Source organism: Lissotriton helveticus, chromosome 4_1 (genome assembly GCF_964261635.1).
Source record: "Lissotriton helveticus chromosome 4_1, aLisHel1.1, whole genome shotgun sequence".
In the NCBI taxonomy this organism is placed as follows: Eukaryota; Metazoa; Chordata; class Amphibia; order Caudata; family Salamandridae; genus Lissotriton; species Lissotriton helveticus.
Window position 1 is genome coordinate 1,469,917,255 of NC_136063.1, and position 19,651 is coordinate 1,469,936,905.

The 19,651-nt window shown below is 40.4% G+C and overlaps 1 protein-coding gene across 4 annotated transcripts in view; it reads left to right on the forward strand.

Annotated features, from left to right (window-relative positions):
* The window catches only part of FARS2 (phenylalanyl-tRNA synthetase 2, mitochondrial), a 1,625,806-nt gene that overhangs the window by 1,267,349 nt on the left and 338,806 nt on the right, over positions 1-19,651 (forward strand). The window lies entirely within an intron of this gene.

The window sequence follows — 19,651 nt, forward strand, 5'->3', positions numbered from 1 at the left end:
TGCCTTTCAAAAAGGATAAGTGTAATTTCAAAAATACCTTTAGATTTTCTTATCAGGAAGCCCTTCCCTACACTTCCACCAATTTTAGGTCTATAGTCCCCTTTTCCCACCCTGAGAGCTGGCCTCAATATAATCCAGTGCCTGAAAATCACTGAACATCAACATATGCACCCAAAGTGGATCTCCTGAAGCACAAAACACCATATACTTGTTTTGTCTACTTTAGCTATCACAGTATGTTAATTTAATCCCAGTAAAGGCCGACACAGTTTATTAGACTGAAATATAGTTCATTTGCATTGATTTAGTTTATTTAACTTAATACTAAATTAATTTTCATTCCGCTAATTTTCACCTTGCGCTTTATTTTGCCATCAGTTATCATGGGCAGTTCCAAGGTAATGATTAGAGCCATTTAGGCATGGTGCATTTGGAAGTGATTTCATTATATCTTTCTAGAATCCTGCACAGTTTTGTACCCTACCGCTTTCATCAGTATGTGCAACTTAAAAAAATGTATGACTTGCTCATTTATTACTTACCCTCCTTTTTTGAGGGCTGAACCTCTTTAAACTTTTCATTCTCATTGCATTTGCTGAACCCTCAGGGTTCTTCTTCAGATGAACTTGTGCGTTTTAGTTTAATGGAAATTCTCTGTATTTTCTCTCTTGTGTTCTATTATGGTGGCCACAGTACATGACATTGTAGTTCATTATGAATTGTATGAAGGCTTTGCCTTTTATGCTACTGAATCAATGTGGGTGTTAACATTTTGTTGCATGTGCTTTATTTTACCAAGATTATTCTATGAGTATATTTGCCCAAGCATCTACTCCACATTTGTTTCCTTTGTTAAAGACTATTAACTCTGAATGGTTTGCTTCGTAATCTGCAAATGATTTGTGTAGTTCTTTTATGCCTTGGCTAATGTGTTGTGACAAAGGTATGACTTTCCTATTTTAGATCTTCATGTTCACTACTGAACCCGGTGGTATTTCAATCATACCCTGTAGATTGTCAAAAGCTTCTCCATCATTGATGGCTAAGCAGTAATTTTATCAAAAGTATCTATACTGAGATATCCACATCCAGGCCCCATTTGCACCATTTGACCAAACTACATTTTGATGTTTATCAGTAGAAAATAATTTGCTAAACTTAAGGTTGATAAAGTCAGTTGCATCACCTTTGCCCATAATTGACAGACCTTTCTTGAAAAAAAGGCAACCCGGTTCGTTTTCCATAATTTATATTTGAAAAACCTAAATTAGTTCATGCTTGTTAGATTACCTTCTTCCAGGTGCTTCCATGTGCTCCCAAGTGCTCCCAAGAAAATTATGAAAAATCCAGGCATTCACTTTGTGTCATTTTGTTCACAATTTTTGAACAGTGTTACCATAAATCTCATAATTACTAAAGGTTTTTCCACACTGTGGAATTAATGACTTGTTCGCTAATTATAGGCAGTCTTGACAATAACTTACTGGGTATAAATCTCTCTATAGAAGGCAGTACATTTCTGTCTGTGCATTCAAATAACCCCTCATTAATAGGTAACATCCGAACAGGACCCACTCTCCTTCACTCCTCGCAGATAGCCGGCAATAGTTTGGCAATGAAAAGAAGTCTCCAGTTAAAAGACAGGCAACTTCTGCTGCTCTGTGCCCGCCCCTAAGCTTAGAGGACATCTAGTAGATGCGTAGATTATGTGGCTGAAAACCATAGATTCTCACCCTCATTATTCCTGTGAACTCCTCAGAAAAAATTATGCAAATTTGACTACTTCAACTAGGGGCCCCAGCATTCCTAGCTTCATCCTCCTCACATGTATGGAAAGGTATTCGCTATAGGTCAGATAGCCTTTCCCTATGACGTATGCCTGTCAGTCCATAATGTAAATGTATTCCCATGCAGAACAATATCAAGAAAAGGGAGGTAGACACCTTAGATGCTAAAGTAAAATGGCTACTAATTTTCCCCACCCTGTTACAACTCTTTTAACGTTATATCCTTTTCATTAATTGACAAAAATCACACCACTTACATGCTCCATAATTATATTTCTAATTTCATACTGAATCAGGATGTGAGTTTATAATTGTGTTAGGACTGTCTATCCCATACCTATCCTAACTTCGAAATTACTGGGAATAGAAATTCTTAACCATTTCTATTGATATGGACACAATTTAGAAATTAACCTGCCATAGTCTTGTGTTGGTGTTTATTATTTTAATGTATAAACATGAGCAATATATGTTTTCTGCCTTCGGTCCTTGTTGAACCTTGCATACTAGCAAATGAATATCCAGTTGTTTTCTGTTACCAGGCATTTTCACTTATAAGATGAGGCTGCTATTTTAATCATTCTCTGTCTTGTACTGGTCAGTCTCGCCACCCTTCCACTCTAGCCCCCCAACGCCTGATGGAGGTTCAGACCCTCGCCACTAAATTTCTAGATATTTTTCCAACTCTCACTACTAGAGATACCAAGGGCTTTATTTAGAGTTTAGCAGATAGAGTACTCTGCCAAAAAAAGTAGCGGCGTACCCTATCCACCAAACTTGTAATTCCCTGCTCTCTTTCGAGTCTGGAAAATCGTATTGTTCCCGACAGTGGAATTAGCCGAAACCTTTCTCTGACGGCCCAACTGACATGGGCTGTCGGTCAATGAAGGGTCTTCCTGTTTGAGCCTGTTAAGAGAAAGCCTGGCAATCCTCAACAGATTGTAATTAATGAATGCCAACAAGCTAGGAAAAAAAAAGCTTCCAGCACGTCATGGCATTCATTTTTTGGGAGTCTGTTTTTGAAAAACAAAAAACTTTGCCTTGCACACTATTTACTTGGAGGAACAGGGCACAGCCCAACAGTTTGTTAAATTACGCCGTAAACTTCCTCTTTTGAAATGACAAATTCAGCTATTTATTGCCAGGCAGGAGAATACTCCATTTTTATAGTCATGAACCATGTCATTAAAGAAACAAGAAACCGGCTTGGGCTTAAAATAGAAAAATTAATTTGATTTCAGCTGTGATTAAGATGTTTTATCATGCACACTTACAAACAAACTGGCTTGCTACAGTTGTATCAGTTAACATTATGGGCCAGATGTACGACCATTGGCAATTTGCGAGCCGCAATTGCCAATGTACAACAGTGTCTGAGACACTGTTTTCGATTCCCAATGGGGTCGCAAATTGCATGCCTCATGCATATCAATGAGGCTATCGCAATTTGCGACCCCATTGGGAATGGCTGGCACTCCCAGGGATGGTGGCCTGCTGGGGTCAGCAGACCTCCATGTCTAGGACTGCTTTTAAATAAAGCAGTTTTTTTTAAACGCAGCCCGTTATCCTTAAAGGACTGGGACCACTGCCTGCTCTCAAAAATGTTTGCCCACCCATTCACAAAGGAGTAGGGGTCCCTTGGGAACCCCTTCCCGTTTGCTTATGGTTTACCACCCTCTTGAAGAGGGTGGTGAACTGCAAGTGTTTTGCAACTGCAATTGCGGTCGCAAAACCTTCTTACATAGGGTTCAGACTCGCTATTAGGAAGGGACGCCTCTGGAACGCCCCTTCCTAATTGCGAATCGCTAACCCTATTTTGCGAGTCGCTATTTAATTAGCGACTTGCAAAATTGGGTTACTACAAAGTCCACAGGTTTTTTGCATGCGCAAACGGGTCTAAAACCAATTTGCGCATGCAAAAATCCGTCGTACATCTGGCCCTATGTCATTTATACTTATGTCAGGTAAGTATAACTGTTGAATTTCAGTTTTCTTTTTGTTTTAAGTTTATGGGCCACATGTTTGAAACAGTTTTGCATTTGCAAACAGTGCAAAATGCAAAATGCGACAGTTCGCAAATGCAAAATAGCCTTTCATGATGTATGAAAGGCTTTGCAGTCCCAAATTTAGGTAATTACAGTTTTTTGTGGTTACTTAAAATTGATAATGCAAATAGGGTACCACAATTTGCAATTCTTTAATGTATGAAGTATTTTCCAAATGTAAGTTGTGCATTTAGAAAAATGCAATTACCAATGATTTGAAGTCGATGGTAACCATGTGCAAACTTTGAAAATGCACAAAACTGCATTTTTCAAAGTGCCATGTGGCACACACATGTTCCTAGGGCATGTGTGCGCTTTACATGTGCACATTAATTTGTTTTGGCTGCTTCAGGGAGCTTTAGGGCCCTGGGCACCCTTGGCTTTGCATTCACTAATTAGAGAATGCAAAACCATTTACACCTATGGGACTTTCAGCTCATAAGAACAAATGGAGTAATGTTATCTAATTGCGACTCGCTGTTTACCGAATCGGTATTAGGTAATATTAAGGAATTGCCAAATCTTTGGCTATTCCTTACATATATAGCATCTTGTGATTACCAAATAGCGATTCCGTAAAAATTGCTTATAAGGAATCAGACTCCCACAGCCCTCATCTAAAACATCCTAACTAAACTTTTAATTAATAAATTACATTTAAATGGAATTAACAAATAAAGTGCAAAGTGCCAAGTGCTAATCATTTTGTTTTGAGTCTGATGAATATAGGTATACCCCGAATTCTACAAAGTGCTGCGTGCCTATATAATTTATTTGGAACTAATTCATAATCATCAGGCTTCACCTATAAACCCATAAGGGAAAAAAGATCGCCAAATACACCTAAATCTTACCACTGCTCCTATACGTTTGGCATAGGCCTCTTCAAGTCTACAAGTCCTGGTCCTTTTATTAAACCAATGTTCAATACTAGGTTGTAGACATGTTCTCCAGTTTTGCAGAACAAGTGATCTAGCAACTGCAATGGCAAAATAATATAAAATATAGCAAAAAATGCTAATTTGATACTTGTTGGCCTTTGTTTTTTATCATTAGAAGACCTACCTATAACTCCACTTTAACATTTGGGTTTTTCAGTTAATTTCAAAGTTTTTATTTTAGGGTAGGTTAAAATCTTACTAACTTACTTACCTATAACTCACTATAACCTCTCGCCATGCACAGCCTGTGGCTGTGCATGGCGTTGACTGCAGTGGCCAGGCCCTGTACCCAAGCCTCCTGTCCCCAGCGGGAAGCCAGTGCAGCCTCCTGTTCTCCTGTGGGATAAAAATGTACAAAAAAATCAAAAACAAGAGTGTGGGAGAAGGTTCTGGGCATAGCATGGGATTGGCCATTAGCGGGTGTTTTTAAAAACATTTTTTATTAACTTTATTGGCATTTTGATATCACAAGGACAGTAGTACAGTCAGATGTTTGGACATCAACACAGTCTCCCATTTCTCTTTATTCCTCACAGCACAGGGTTTAGTCACATCATCCCCATCATCACAATATATTATCTGTACAAGTCAAGAATACTGAATGAGGGGAGTTTGTGTGTCAATCTGCATATCTTCCATTACTGTCTTATGTACCACATATACTTTTTCAAAAATATACGTACATCATCCCAATCCTAACTTTAAGCCATTAGCGGGTGGTTAGTTGCAGGGCCTGGCCGACGGGAGGTTTGGCCACCCGCAGGGGGATTGGGCAGTAGCCTTGTTCACAGTTAGCTTAAATGCGTCTGGTCTAAATGCTGATTTTGGAATAAACATTACATCATTAAGAATCATGGAAGTGTGCCGGCACTCCCTTACTATTGCCATTGGAGGCCTGAGCAAACATTGGTTATCGATACTTAAGCAGATACACACACACATCAAAATATTTATATTTCCTTTGCAGCTGGTAAACACATTGGTAAAATGCCCTAGCCCTAGACTGGAGGCCAAGAGATCATAGGGACTGTTACACCTTCATGACTGGCTCCAACACAGGTTGAACACTTCAGGTAGTTCTCTTGTGCAAGCGTAAAGCTTTGCAAATCTCCCCAATGTCCTACATGCACAGTGCTGTGCTCAATTACCTCCTAGAGGCCACCATTCCCAACTGTGGAGTATATTCCTCTGTAGAGTGCTGTACACTGGTAGTTGCAAATATGGCATTTCACTCTCACGTTCCAGAATTTCAAGTCTTCCCTATTCCGGCTTGCGTCAAGCTCAAATCTCTTTTTATCATATAAAGAGGAATCTGCACCAGTAAGTCAGACCATCTAGCTGCAAAGCTCTCCCTCTGACTGCATCAGTGCCACCTGAAGTACCAACATAATACAACATAAGGTCCCAAAGGCAAGAAAAGAGTAAGAAGATTGGCCTACTCCTTCTATGCTGCTAAACTGTGGAACAACTTCTCCTCATTGTAAACGGGCCCTCACTCCTGACCTAAAACTATCCACGTCTCCCATCAGCTCCCAACATATTTTGTATCTCCAGCTTAACTCTCCGGTCTTCACTCTTTAATATTTTCATTTTGTTGTTCATTGCACCCTTATCATTCCCCAAGTGTTACTTCTGTAGCTCTAAACATACTCTCAGTCCTATGTAAGGCATTCCACTGGTGCCCCATCTCCACCAGTAACATAGATAATACACAATACATTGATTGTGGGTATAAAGACGTTATGAATATAATGTTACAGATAGTAAATGAGAAAGCAAGCACATAGGACTTCAACCTTGCTTCTATTAAGCATGATTAGTGCATTGTCCCTTCAGGCAGTACTAATCATTCCACTGACATCTTTGTAATTATCTATCCACTATTAAATCAGAACATCTATTTGGGAACATTCCTATTGCATGCTATAAAATACTGGAGTTTTGTTTTGTCCTTTCTTTGAGCTCTTCACAACTACCAGCCTGTTAGCTAGCAGATTTATAAAAGCCAAAATGCAATTTTTGTTTGTTGTTCTGAATTTCATATAAGACATTGTTATTTACACCCTTAAGGAAGATAGTTTGCTTCATGTTTGTTTCTTTTTGAAAATATATCTTGGTAATTAAGTTCACCAATGATAAACACATACTGTTTATTTTTCATTCTCCATATCTATCCCAGTACTTTATCATCCTTCAGTTACCAAGTTACTTGGTAAATCTGAATGTCATGCAAAATAGTTTTTTTCTTGTTTCCAACTTTGTCTTCAGCCTTTTTCATTGGAGTACTTAAATTAATTCATTGGTTGACACGGTGTGCAATGGCAATGAATATATGTTATGAGAGTCCAGTTAAAAATAAAATGGCAGCCCCATACATTCTATTCATTCAGCCATCTGTTCCTATGTCTCCAATTACCTCACAATTTTTAATTACAAACTGTTCCACATCATATTCATGCTTTTTCATTGACCCAAATCTGGTCCCCCCAATATATCTTCCTAACCTTCCTCCCATAACTCTCTGATCTCAGCTCGTGACCCCACCTCTAGTTGAATTTTCAGGAAGGGTTTTAAATTAGGTCTGCTACACATCTCCCTTCTGTTCCCCTGATTAATTTAATTGAATAATGTTGTTTTATACATGGATTAATCAAAGATCTTTTTACTGTACCACCGATTGCACCATCATTCCCGTGTACTGGACTGTCACTTATTTTAAGTAAAATAATGCAGTTTTCTTTGGTCTACTTTTGTTGATATTTCATACTTCTAAGACCTATATTTATTTCAAGGACAAGCGCATGGAATATTTTGAACTGTGAATCTTGCAACATTACTCGATTATAGAATTCAGACTTGCCCATTCTAGCCTTCATCAATGCAGTCTCTAAAATAATGTAACACAACCTAATTCAATATCACAACTTTGACTTAAGTCAGGAAGAATCCTAAAACCTTAAAGTTCTTTAAAAGATCATCAAGTGTAGAGAAACAAATCTTTTGCTTCAACTATTCTGAGACATCTACTTGGGTGCCAAGATGTGTTGTAACATCGCTTACTGGTTGTCCCCCTTAATCTTGCTTCTGTTCAATGCCTACAAGACTAAAAGATTTGTATCAATTACCAATCTCCCAAGCTAAAGTGTAACAAACATCCTAATATACATGCTTTGCCAATATAGGGAAAGTACAAATAATACTTAACCCTTTAAGTGGATCTAGTGGCATAATCCTCACCTGTGTCCTTTAATAGAACTCAAACCTTTCTGTTGTAAAAGCTTGGAAAATGTACGTTCTATAGCAGCACTGAAGGAGAAGATTATCTATGATCATACAAAAGTGATTGGAATAATCCTTGTTCAAAGCTATCGCCTCACCAAAGAAGCAATACCAATCATAAATGTAAAGAAAAGTTGTTTAACTGTTGCATTCATTAACCAGTCAGCTGGTTTAATAATAACTTTTGATCTGGCATGTAAAGAAAAAAATGTAGTTCCCATACGCTTCCTAGCCGAATGGGCCCCAAGAAAGCATACTTTTCACATCTGGTCCTGCCACAAAATCCCACAACCAGGAGGGTGCCCAGACTCTGATAGTCCTACAGGACCATTGAAATGGTGGAAGTACGCCATAGTAATATAAAGATGTAACCTAACATAACAGAATAATCTATGGCACTGAAGGGCATGCCTTGAAGTCATTTGCAATTGTAGAATTTTTGTCCAATTTTAATACATAACAAACTATTGCAATTGTGAATACTTTTTTCCATTTAGAGATGTTACCAATAAACTGAACAGGTAGTAAAAATGAGTTATAATAGCACATTTTTAAATTTGTACTTTCCAGGTGAAGTGATGTAGCAATAAATATTGTGTCAGAATAATGCCAGAAGCTGAACCTACTGAGTCGTGCCTATTCAATTGTTCACCATCTGAAATGTTGTTGTGATTAAACACAAGTGAAATGGTGTGCTTCTATATATCTAAAACACACCAGGCTTGTTTTGACCATTATGGTGTTGCATTATAGCATAAAAAAAGTTGCACTATCACTCAAGGACCTTCATGTACTAACATTTAGCAAGACAAGTATATTGGCAGGTATTTTTTAGTGCTACGTATTGCCTTAATTTATATTGGAGAAGTAGGTTGATTTCTCCAACTTCAAAAGAGTGGCAGAAGTAATCTACATATTCTTTTGCCATTGATGACATCAGAGGAAGTCATTTTATTACTTTTTACCCCTCTGTGATGCTTTTGAGCATTTGTTTGAATATCTTACTTGGAAAGTCTCTGCTGCAGCCTGTTCCTACTAATGGGCTCAAACCGACTGATATACTATCAGTGCTAAAGTCATACTACCTTTTAAAAGTCTAGCCCGCATATGTAAGGTAAGCTACTGATTTTAAGACTATTTCTTGATAGAAAGAAGTACTTCAAGTGGCCATAGTGTGCAGGAGTCTCACCCCACTACTTTACGGCAGTGCAAACGGAAAATAAAATGATAATAACTGAACGTTATTATCATTTTATTTTTAGTGTTGCAGTTGCACTGCAGCCAGCCAGGTTGTTAGGGCAGGTGGGGCTAGCCTCCCCTGAAGCCGAGGCCGGAGGAGGAGTGGTGGCTGTACCTTAAGTGCGCATGACAGTTTGCAGGCCGTCTTGGGCTGGCCAAACCATCACCGGCACTCTGCATGTTCTCCACAGACTGTATTATACAGCGTGGGTGGAGAACATGCACAGCCTCCAAACCTCTGCCTGAGCGCTGAACCAGGGCACTCAAACCAATCACAATGCTGCTGTAAGGCAGCGTTGTTATTGGTCAGGGGATTTGTGAGGCTGTGTTCTTCCTGGTTCCTGCATTGAAGGAGAGACGGCGGCTGGCGACACGACCCTCGGAAAGTTTTCTTTTCTTTTGTTTCCTAAATCTACACTAAGCCCCCTACCCAACCTCCGCCATACATTCCCTGCCAGCCGCCACTGATAGTGGGGACACATGGTAAAACCAAACATGTAGGCATACATTTTATTACACTAAGTCTGCATGTGCATTGTGTGTTTTACAGGTACAGTGTTAATAAAATGATGTTTCTTTTCTTCCAAACAGCACATAATCATTTGTTGAAGAACAATGTTTTCAAAAGAATCTGGAGCATCTACATACTTTACTTTCTTAATAAATCTTTTCATTTTGTATAGCACTGGTATCAGACTTGTCAGCCCTAGGGTGGTCTTCCCCCAAACATTTTGCCTCACCTCCTCCATTTTTGCTGGACTTGTTTATGTTGGCCCTAGGACTCTTTACCACATCTAACCAGTGCTAAAATGCTTGTGCTCACTCCCCTTAAACATGGTTACATTGGCTTATGCCCAATTGGCCAATTTAATTTATTGTGAGTCCCTTTTAGAGTGGTATACTGTATACCCAGGGCCTGTAAATTAAATGCTACTAGAGGGCCTGCAGCATTTACAGTGCCACCCACTTAAGTAGCACTTTAAAACATGTCCCAGTCCCGCCATTGCAGCCTGAATGCAGTTTTAAATTGCCATGTTGTCTTTCCAGTTAAACCCCCTTGCCTAGCCTTAAACTCATCTTTAATTACATATACGTAAACCCTAAGGCTGGCCCTATGTAGCCCAAATGGCAGGGTGCTGTGTAATTTAAAGTTTGGACAAGTACTTTTATGTTTTACAAGTCCTGGTAGTCAAAAACACCTAAACTTGTTTTTCAGTACTGCCAGGCCTACCCCTCCCATGGGATAACATTGGGGATTCCTGATTACATTTAATAAGCTGTAATTCCTAATTAGGAGCTGGTAGCTATATCATGTTTGGTGTCTTTGGAATTGTGGTGAAGGATAGAATGCCTGACTTAATCTCAGCCACTGGCATTTGCTCGGGACACATCTCCATCCATCGTTTTTTGCCCACCAGGCCACGTCAGTTTGGACCCAGCCATATGCAAATCAGTCTTGACCCTGTTCCTCATGGGGACAGTCCAGCCCGAACTGCCAGGCCAAGTCCTCCCTGAACCCTAGGATCGGTTTTGCCCAAGTTAGATCTCTTCAGCCTGATATAGCTTTGTTCCAGTGGCACAGTGAGCCCAGGACCCACGTCTGGGCATACCAGGCGCTCTTAGGGCATCAAATGCAAAAACAACAAGGTGATGGATGGAATTCTTGAATTAATCTCAGCCATTGGCAATCACTCAGGCTGCATCCCAATTTATCGTTTTTGCCCACTATGCCACCTTAGTTTTGACCCAGCCATATGCAAATCAGTCTTGACCATGTTCCTCATGGAAACAGTCCAGCCCAAACTGCCAGGCCAATTCCTCTGTGAACCGGAACACAAGCATTCTAGGACTGGTTTCGCCCTATTAGGACTTTTCAACCAGGAATAGCTTGGTTCCAGTGATCGTTCCAGTGATTCATATCATGGGGTATGCTTCATTTTACTGGTATACTTACAAATAATGGTGTCATACAAGTTATATAAGTTTCTAATTTAAGCATAAAATAGCTCAAAATGCTTGTGAACATTTTCTTTCTGCTTCGATGAAGCACTTAGGGCCTAATTATGAGTCTAGCGGTCCACGGACAGCCAGACTCATGGGGGCACGGCGATGGCGGTCTCACGACTGTCCTTTTATAATTAGGGCAGTCGGACTGCCATTGCCCCCCCTGCAGCCGCCAGGAAACCGCCATTCCCTGGTGGGGTTGCGGCAGTCAGGAGGCCGCTTTATGCTTGGCTGGACCGCACCGGTCCCACGAAGCATATTACGGGTTGCCTCTCCGCCGGAGGTGTAATGGAGGTTTTTACTCCATGAACACTGTGGGGAAGAGGAAACAAAGGGGGTCCTGCAGGGACCCTGTGCCGCTTCTGCATGAGGATGCATGCAGGGGGGCACATTATGTGACCCTCCTTTATACATGTACCCTAGTTTCTACACGGCTTGGACTTAACAATCCATGCCGTGTAGGAACTGTTTTTGGCATTCCCAGTTCGCTGCCCATTTATGGGAAAGTAACAAAAAGCCCCCCGGATACAAGAAACTCTTAATCTGGTGGGTGGCCAGACCACGGGTTTGCTGCGGCGGTGGCGGGGCGGACCCGCTGCAGCCCTGCTAAACTTGTAGTCAGACCCTTATTATCTTAAAAGGTTGCGACTTTGGTGAACATAGCATCTAATCATCACACAACTAGTTTCTTCTAATCAGTATAGAAAGCGATCCTGTTTGATCCTATTTGAATCATAGAAGGTGACAATTACCTTAATCCAAGCTTGTGTGACCTCGTGCACAATAATGACCTAGACTGTCTACAAATTTCTCAATGACCATTATTTATTGACATTCTTTTCTCCAGTTTGAAGTTACTCGCTGCATTGTCAGTCCACCCACAGCTGCTTTTTATATACTGTGATATAGCCTCCTTTTGTTTTGCTTTATCACCTCACTGTGTGGGTTCCTTTCTCGCTTCACTGCGTTAAGATTCAGTTTGTACTTAAACGTTTGTTTCATTGAACCATAGCTGCCATAATGTACCCTATTCTATGAGCTGGAGGAAATCTTGCATATCTGGGTAAGGGTGGAGATCTCATGTCATCACAACAAAAAGTACACAGAGAAGCTCTTTGAGATCGCCCTTTTCAGCTATTGGCTTATTTGGGTCACCCTCCTTCAGCCATTGCATGTGTACCGTGACCTTGCGAAGCAACTTGGCTTCAGCCATCGACTGACCATTTTACCCATTGATCAAACCTCGCATTCATATTAATCACTATTTCTGCTCTCCAGGTACTTATTTATGGCCATTCATCAATAAATGCTCTTCTCATCTAGCCAGCTGTCTGTGTATTCACTCACCCATTCATCGACCCAATCATTCCACTATGTTTTCATGGATTTAGTCAGTCATCCATTCTTTGTCTCATGCTATCATCAACCATTCACTCAGCCACACACACACTCACTCATCCATTAAGTCATCCTTTGACTCATTATGTGTATGTGGGTATTCACCCACTCACCAATCCTCACTACAACACATAAAATTAGCACATAAGAAACACTTTGTAAAAAGCCAGACCTCTTGGCTTTGTCAGTGTTTATTATTTCTTTTGGTCGCTTCATTTTGGTAAGCAAGTTATCCTTCCACGCTCTTTCAATTGGTCTCTCTCAATTTTCCTCTGGTTGCTATTATGTATTTATTTCCGTTGGGATTTTTTCAATCTTTATATGCCTGGTCTAGCTTCTTCCTAACGCATGGGTAGTGATCTTGTCTTTCAGCTAAGAAGCTACGTGGCAATCTTCTTTTATTTTTGTATCTTACTGCAAATGAGCAAGACGGCAGCCAATCATACAGACATTTATCACTGTCGAGGGCAATATCTTTTTCTTTGTGTTCACTGTATAGCATCTGAACTGTTAATGCTTTCCTATGTGTGGATTTTGTAGTGTTGATTTTGTCACTTAAATAAGTGCTACAATCGTGTGTGGCTTTACAACATCACAATAGAATAATAGCTTTAATGATGACAATGGAAATTAAAGTAATAACTAGCTCAAATACTCATTATCTGCAATCACCCTTCTTCTGCTCTATACCCTTTCTTCCTCTTTTTACAGTCATGTTCCTCAGGAATGTGCTCTCCCATCACTATTGTTTTGTAGACTAAATAGAGGTGTATGTGAGTATCTGTCAACAATATTTATTTCAATCAGTGGTTCTAAAAGACATCAATTGTGAAGCTTGCATGACAGAGGTGAAATATAATCTGTAATAGCTATAGACAGGACCACTGGAATTATGCAGTAGTGGAGGGCCAAATTATGAGACAGGGTTGAGTAAATTATGCGGCAAGAAAAGACAAATTATACTTCACATTCTGTGATAGTATTACTTTATTATTCAGTACATTTTAAATTTAACACTGTCTGGGCATTAATTGCACCTGTTTAGTATTAGTTTAACACCCAAATATAGCAATAAGTAACAGAAAGTTGTCCAGTCACCTTTGCATAATGTCTTCCACTGTGTGGCAACATGTGTCACTACTTTTTGTTGGAACTTTTGAACCGTTTGAGCTAGAAACAAAACCTTTTTTTATTAACATATGCAGATTATACGGCAGATAACAGATTATGTGTCAAATGTAGCAAAGCTATTACTCGAAACTTACCACGGCCACACAATTGCATAATTCCAGTGGCCCTGGCTATAAGACAAGGGATTCATAAGTAAGTCTGGCGCTACACAGGTAGGAAGTAAGTTCTTTATTTCATGTCTGGGCATTAGGTCTTGGCCACAATCGGATAGGTCCTGATATGACTCCATTCTCCCTCCCGCTGTAATCTATCTAAGTCTTCACCCAGCACACAGAAAGCAGCATGTCATACATCATTTTTGGGAGAAGTTTGGTTACTGGTTGGGGGGGGGTGAATTCCTACTCAAGCAGGAACCATATTCATTGTCAGGGTGAATGAAGTTCAGGCAAACCCCAAATTAATAAAAGCTGAACCCTCAGATCACAGAGCAGTCAGGCTTTACTTAAAGGCAAAGTGTAAAGTATTAATGCAGCACTATAAATAAATTGAAAACACAACACAAGAAAAGCCACACACCAATTTAGAAAAAGAGAGTCAATTTTAATAACTAAATCAAGACCAAACAACAATAATCCAATCGGTAGAACAGGCAAAATAGAGGTTTAAAGATTTCAGTGAAAATGGCGCCAAAAAGCACAAAGTGCCAACTGTGGATATCTGGCCGTGAAGCACTGAGACATAGTCACAGTTTCAGGCTGAATGTGATGGAGTCTTGGCTGGCTACAGGGACTTATTTGTGCCCACTGAAGAAGAATACCTTAAATCCTGGTGGTGCAGCATTACGAGGTCCCGCTTCAAGGGTGCATTGTGCCGCCAAGCTGTGAAGCAAGAACCTGCATTGTTGAGGCTGCCTTCAACTAGAGATTTGCGATGTGAGAGAATCTCGCATCAGATGTGATGCGTTGGTTCTGCTTTGGATTGCATCATGTAGCAGAGGTGATGTGTCAGTTCCGCTAAACCCACAGATGGTCTGGCAGAGCACCTTCAGGCCCACTTCCAAGGGTCAAGGACTGGGGTGGTAATACTTAGCAGGGTTTGTCTCACAGATGCCAGAGACCAGGTGCTGGGTTCAAGGTTTTTCGAGCCTTCTGTCTCTGAGGCTGTAGTCCGGAGGCCAGCCAACCAGCCCTGAATTCACTCCGGTATCCTGGATTTAACATATGCAGGCCCAGTCCTTCTAACAAAGGTGATAGGTCAGCCGGTCAGCCCAATGGGGCAGCAATCCTTCAGAGCAGCAGTCCAGCAGAGTGGAAGTCCTTTTTGCAGCACAGCAATCCTTCTTCCTGGGAGAGTATCCACAAATCCAGGCGTGTACTGAAAAATTGGTGTCTGGGAGCCACTATTTATACCTGGGCCTTCCTTTGAAGTGAGAGACGCTTGTAGAGGTTTTCCTTTGCCTTAGCTTCAGACTATCTGTAGGGGCATGCAGCCCTTTGTGTGGAGGCAGGGCAGGGCCTATTCAAATGTAAGTAGGGCTGTGCCCGGCTCTGTCCTCTCAAACTGCCAGTCATGGCCCATCCAGGCACAACTAAGCTCTCTATTGTGCGTGGCTGTCTAAGAGGAATACGCAACGCCCATCTGTCAGCTACACAAATTCATGTAACCCAGAGGCAGGCTGCAGGCACAAAATGGCTTTGGCAGGAAAAGGCCTACTTTCTGAAAGTGGCATTTTCAAAATTGTAATTTAAAATCTGACTACACCTTGAGAGACGATTTTGTATTCCAATTCCAGAGACACCAAACATGAACTGAATACCTGTAACCATTTGGGAATGATCTCCAATTGGATATAATATGGTAACTCCAATGTTAGCCTATAGGAGAGGTAGGTCTGTGCATTAAAAAGAAAAGTTTGGGCCTGGCAAATATTTTATTTTGCCAGATCGACATGGCAGTTTATAAGCTGCACACAAAGACTGCAATGGCAGACCTGAAACATGTTTCAAGTGCTACTTAAGTGGGTGGCTCACTCAGTGCTGCAGGTCCACTAGTAGCATTTAATTTACAAGCCCCGGGCACAGGTAGTGCCAATTTACTAGGGACTTACAAGTACATTAAATATGCCAATTGGTTATTAGCCAATTCTACCATGTTTTAGGGAGCGAGCACCAGCAGTTTAGAACTGTGTAGCAGTGGCAAAGAGTGCAGAGTCCTAAACGCCAACGAAAATGGGTTAAGAAAACAGGAGGGTGAAGGCAAAAAGTTTTGCGATGATCCTGCAGAAAGGGCCGAGTCCAACGATCACATTCTCATAGCATCCCCACTCAGCATTTTGACAGCTTGCCCACTCAGTCCATGCATACATAACACATCACGTCACTGCATAATCTCCACACAGGATTCTGTCTCCAGTGATTACATGAAAAGTGGAGCAATAACAATTACCGTTATTGGTTAATGGAGAGCAGCGATTTTGGTTTTACTCTTTTGGGGTGGAAGTGCTGGCAAACTATATATTTCAATTACAAACATAGGCTGGAAATGGTTAGTAGGATGTAACATTAAGGCTTGTTGACATAAATTCCAGAGAACCAAATATATTTTTGAATGAAGCAAGTTTACTGGCATCTAATATTTGATTGACGTTTGTAGTATTTTAGTAGCACTAAGCCATACCATATCTAGTCAGACATTTCAAACTTAGCTACATTTCTTTCCTTACACTAAAGCAGTGTTTGTTTAAGAGCACAATTGTGTTAACTAGTCAAAAAGCAATATCTGATGTGTCATCATCCCATCCCAGCTCCATTTATTCGAAATCCCATAGTACATCCAATCTCCCATATTTTGGTGTGCTCCTGAAGGCAAATGATTATAAATGATCTCTATGGTCAAAAGCCCTAAATGCTTGAAAGCGCTAGCTGTCTAACTGCCTGACTATCCACGTAGTAACTCGCGTTTGGTGTTATAGTATGATCAACCTTGATTTGCTTAGGAATTGAGCCTACTAACGCTCTTGCTAGGTAACCTTTGTTAAATTAACTATTAGACATCTGACCAGGGCAGATCTACCTGTATTTGGATTACAGAAGATGGAACACCATGGGTGGAACTGAGGTTGATTTGAAATATCTGCCTGTTGTACGCATATAGGCGCAGAAAATGTTGAAAACTGTAACAAAGTGTCATCAATTTAATGTTAAACATATTTACTGTGAAAGGAAAAAGTACAGTTTTTATGTTCATAATCTCTTTTTTGCATAGAGTACATTGACAAAAAATGTGTAGGTCCGCACTATATGTGAATGCCATCTGTATTCACAGGTACAGAACAACATACTTAGCTTTTGCTTGGGTAAGTAGCATGAAAATACAAGTCAGTACCTTATGTTAATGTGTGTGGAAGTACATTGTGAATGTCACAGATTATGTGTTTTTCCTACTCGTTGTGGATCAGGCCCATATTTTGAACATATGTGTTTGTTGGGAGATGAGGAGTCAATGAAAACTCTTAAGAATGGAACCTGTCTGGCTAAAGGATCTGAGGATCATAACCATGAATGCTTCATCAATTAAGGTGTGTGGATGATTTCTTTGGTACACCCATTTACACAATGTTATAGTAATCATTTTACTAATGCACAAATATTACCTTAAATGGGCATTCCAGATTGTGGTTTCCCTGTAACATGTGTGAACATCCATGAACTTTTAAAGTTTGCGAGTGTTTTCTCTGTCTCCTTCACACCCTGGAAATTGAGATTTATTCCTGGATAGGGCAGAAATAAATCCCTTTCCATGGTGGGAGGCGGAATGGAACTCAAACCTCAGAGGAGTGGAGGAAAATGAATTTCTTCATGTATAAATATATTTTTACTAAATAGAACTAAAAAGAGGTGTGCTTTTGTGTGGGAGGATGCAATTGCCTCTGGCATGTCGTGTTACTGAGTAGGCCAAGGTCACTATCTTGATGACCTCACTTTCAATGCATGTTTCACTCATAACCTTTTTGAGCTCAGCACTCCATTAATCACATTTTAAAACTGTATCTTGAAATACACTTTCATTTTGGTCAAAGCCGACCCACTTGTTGACATCCCTCTGGCACCAGCAATGGTCTAACAGTCAGATTACCAGGCATGAATGGAGACTTTTGTGAATAAATGGCTTTGAAGCATTTCGCACGCTGAAATATTTAGTCCCATTGATTTGCAACTGGATTCACAGATGTCTGACATTTCAGCAGCAGGCAGCCATATTTCTGCACATCCTTTCTATTCGATTTGATAATATGTGCCTCTCTGTTCCATTTTTCCTCTTGCCCTTAGCGCTCATAATGTTTCAATGTATGGCTGTTTTTCTTCTCTCTGACCTGCTTTATACACCAGATTACCTCAATCGACACCAAAAGCCATAAATTTATCACACATAATCTATTGCTCCTGTGGTTGGGTGTTGGTCGAGTTCAGCTCACTTGCAGAGTATCAGAGCAGCACATAGGATCAGAGTGTATAGGAAAGTAATTATATGTCATATGTCTGTTTCCAGTTCTTCATGTGCATGCATTGTGTAAAGCTTAAGTCAGTAACTTGCTGCAAGATTAATGCTTATTAATCCTTTAACTGCACTGAGCAGAACAGAGGTACATCCGTAAACAGTGGCGGCTCGCATAGGGCGTGCTGCAAGGTGGTAGGGCGGGGTGGGGAGGGTCAGGGTAGGGGTAGTAAACTTGGACATATGACGGAACAGAGGAACATAATAATTACTTTCCTCCGTTCCGTCGTATGTCCGAGTTTACTACCCCCCCACACTGCCCCTCCAACGCCCCGCCCCGCAGCACCCCCTGTGCGAGCTGCCACTGCCAGTAAACAGTTCTATGTAATGTTGGATATAATTTACGTTTCTTATTTCTTCCTTGTATAAGGTATCTACACCCACACCGGAGTACCCTATGTCATATCATGCGTGTAGATTTGACCAGCTTACATGAGCAACAAATTTGAGACAATTTGATTTTTTCTAACAGCACTATCTAAATATTTCCAACTTACTTTGCCTGTAAAATCAGTAAATGACCCACATCAGTCATACTAAAATGTCTTTGAAATAGCTTAACTTGGTTATAATTCTAGACCAGCTTTTGTTCACCTAGGGACTCCCCACTGAATCCCACCTGTAAGCCGGGATCCCGGCCTAAGAAATGTCTATAATTTGAACCTTAAAAAATATACAAAAATACAGAAACAAGTGTCATAAAACAAGTACAAAAATTATGAAATATATAATTTGCAAACAAAAACTTCTGAATATTGACATTTTTATTTTTATGGGAAGGAGGGCCTTTTCACAATTTTGTTCTATTTCTAAAAGATAAAGTGATGCGCTAAACTCTGTTATCTGTCTTTTTTGTTTCTAGTCTATGCTCTCTTTGTTGGTGTAAACCTGTGTTCTAGTCGTCCATACTTGATTCCTTTTGCTGTATTTGCGATATTCCCACGAACCTAGCTAAGAATACCAGCTTAATTTATAGTCAACAATTTTAAATTCCTTACCATTTACAGAGCACTTTAAAATGTACATTTTTGCTTATTTGTATATATACTTTAATTAGTCTGCAAATATCAGTTACTTTTCTAAACAGTTGCTAGAGCCCGGGAGTAGGCTTTTGTGACCCCAGGTTAAGAACCGCTGCTCCATGCAATGTAAGAGACAAGAACTGTTCTGTGTATGGACACTCCCTCTGCTCCATGCCATGAAGGTGGTTGTGGTCACCTGCTTTCCAGGGCTGGGGCTGCTGCATGCTGCACTAGTAGCTGTTCTAAGCTCT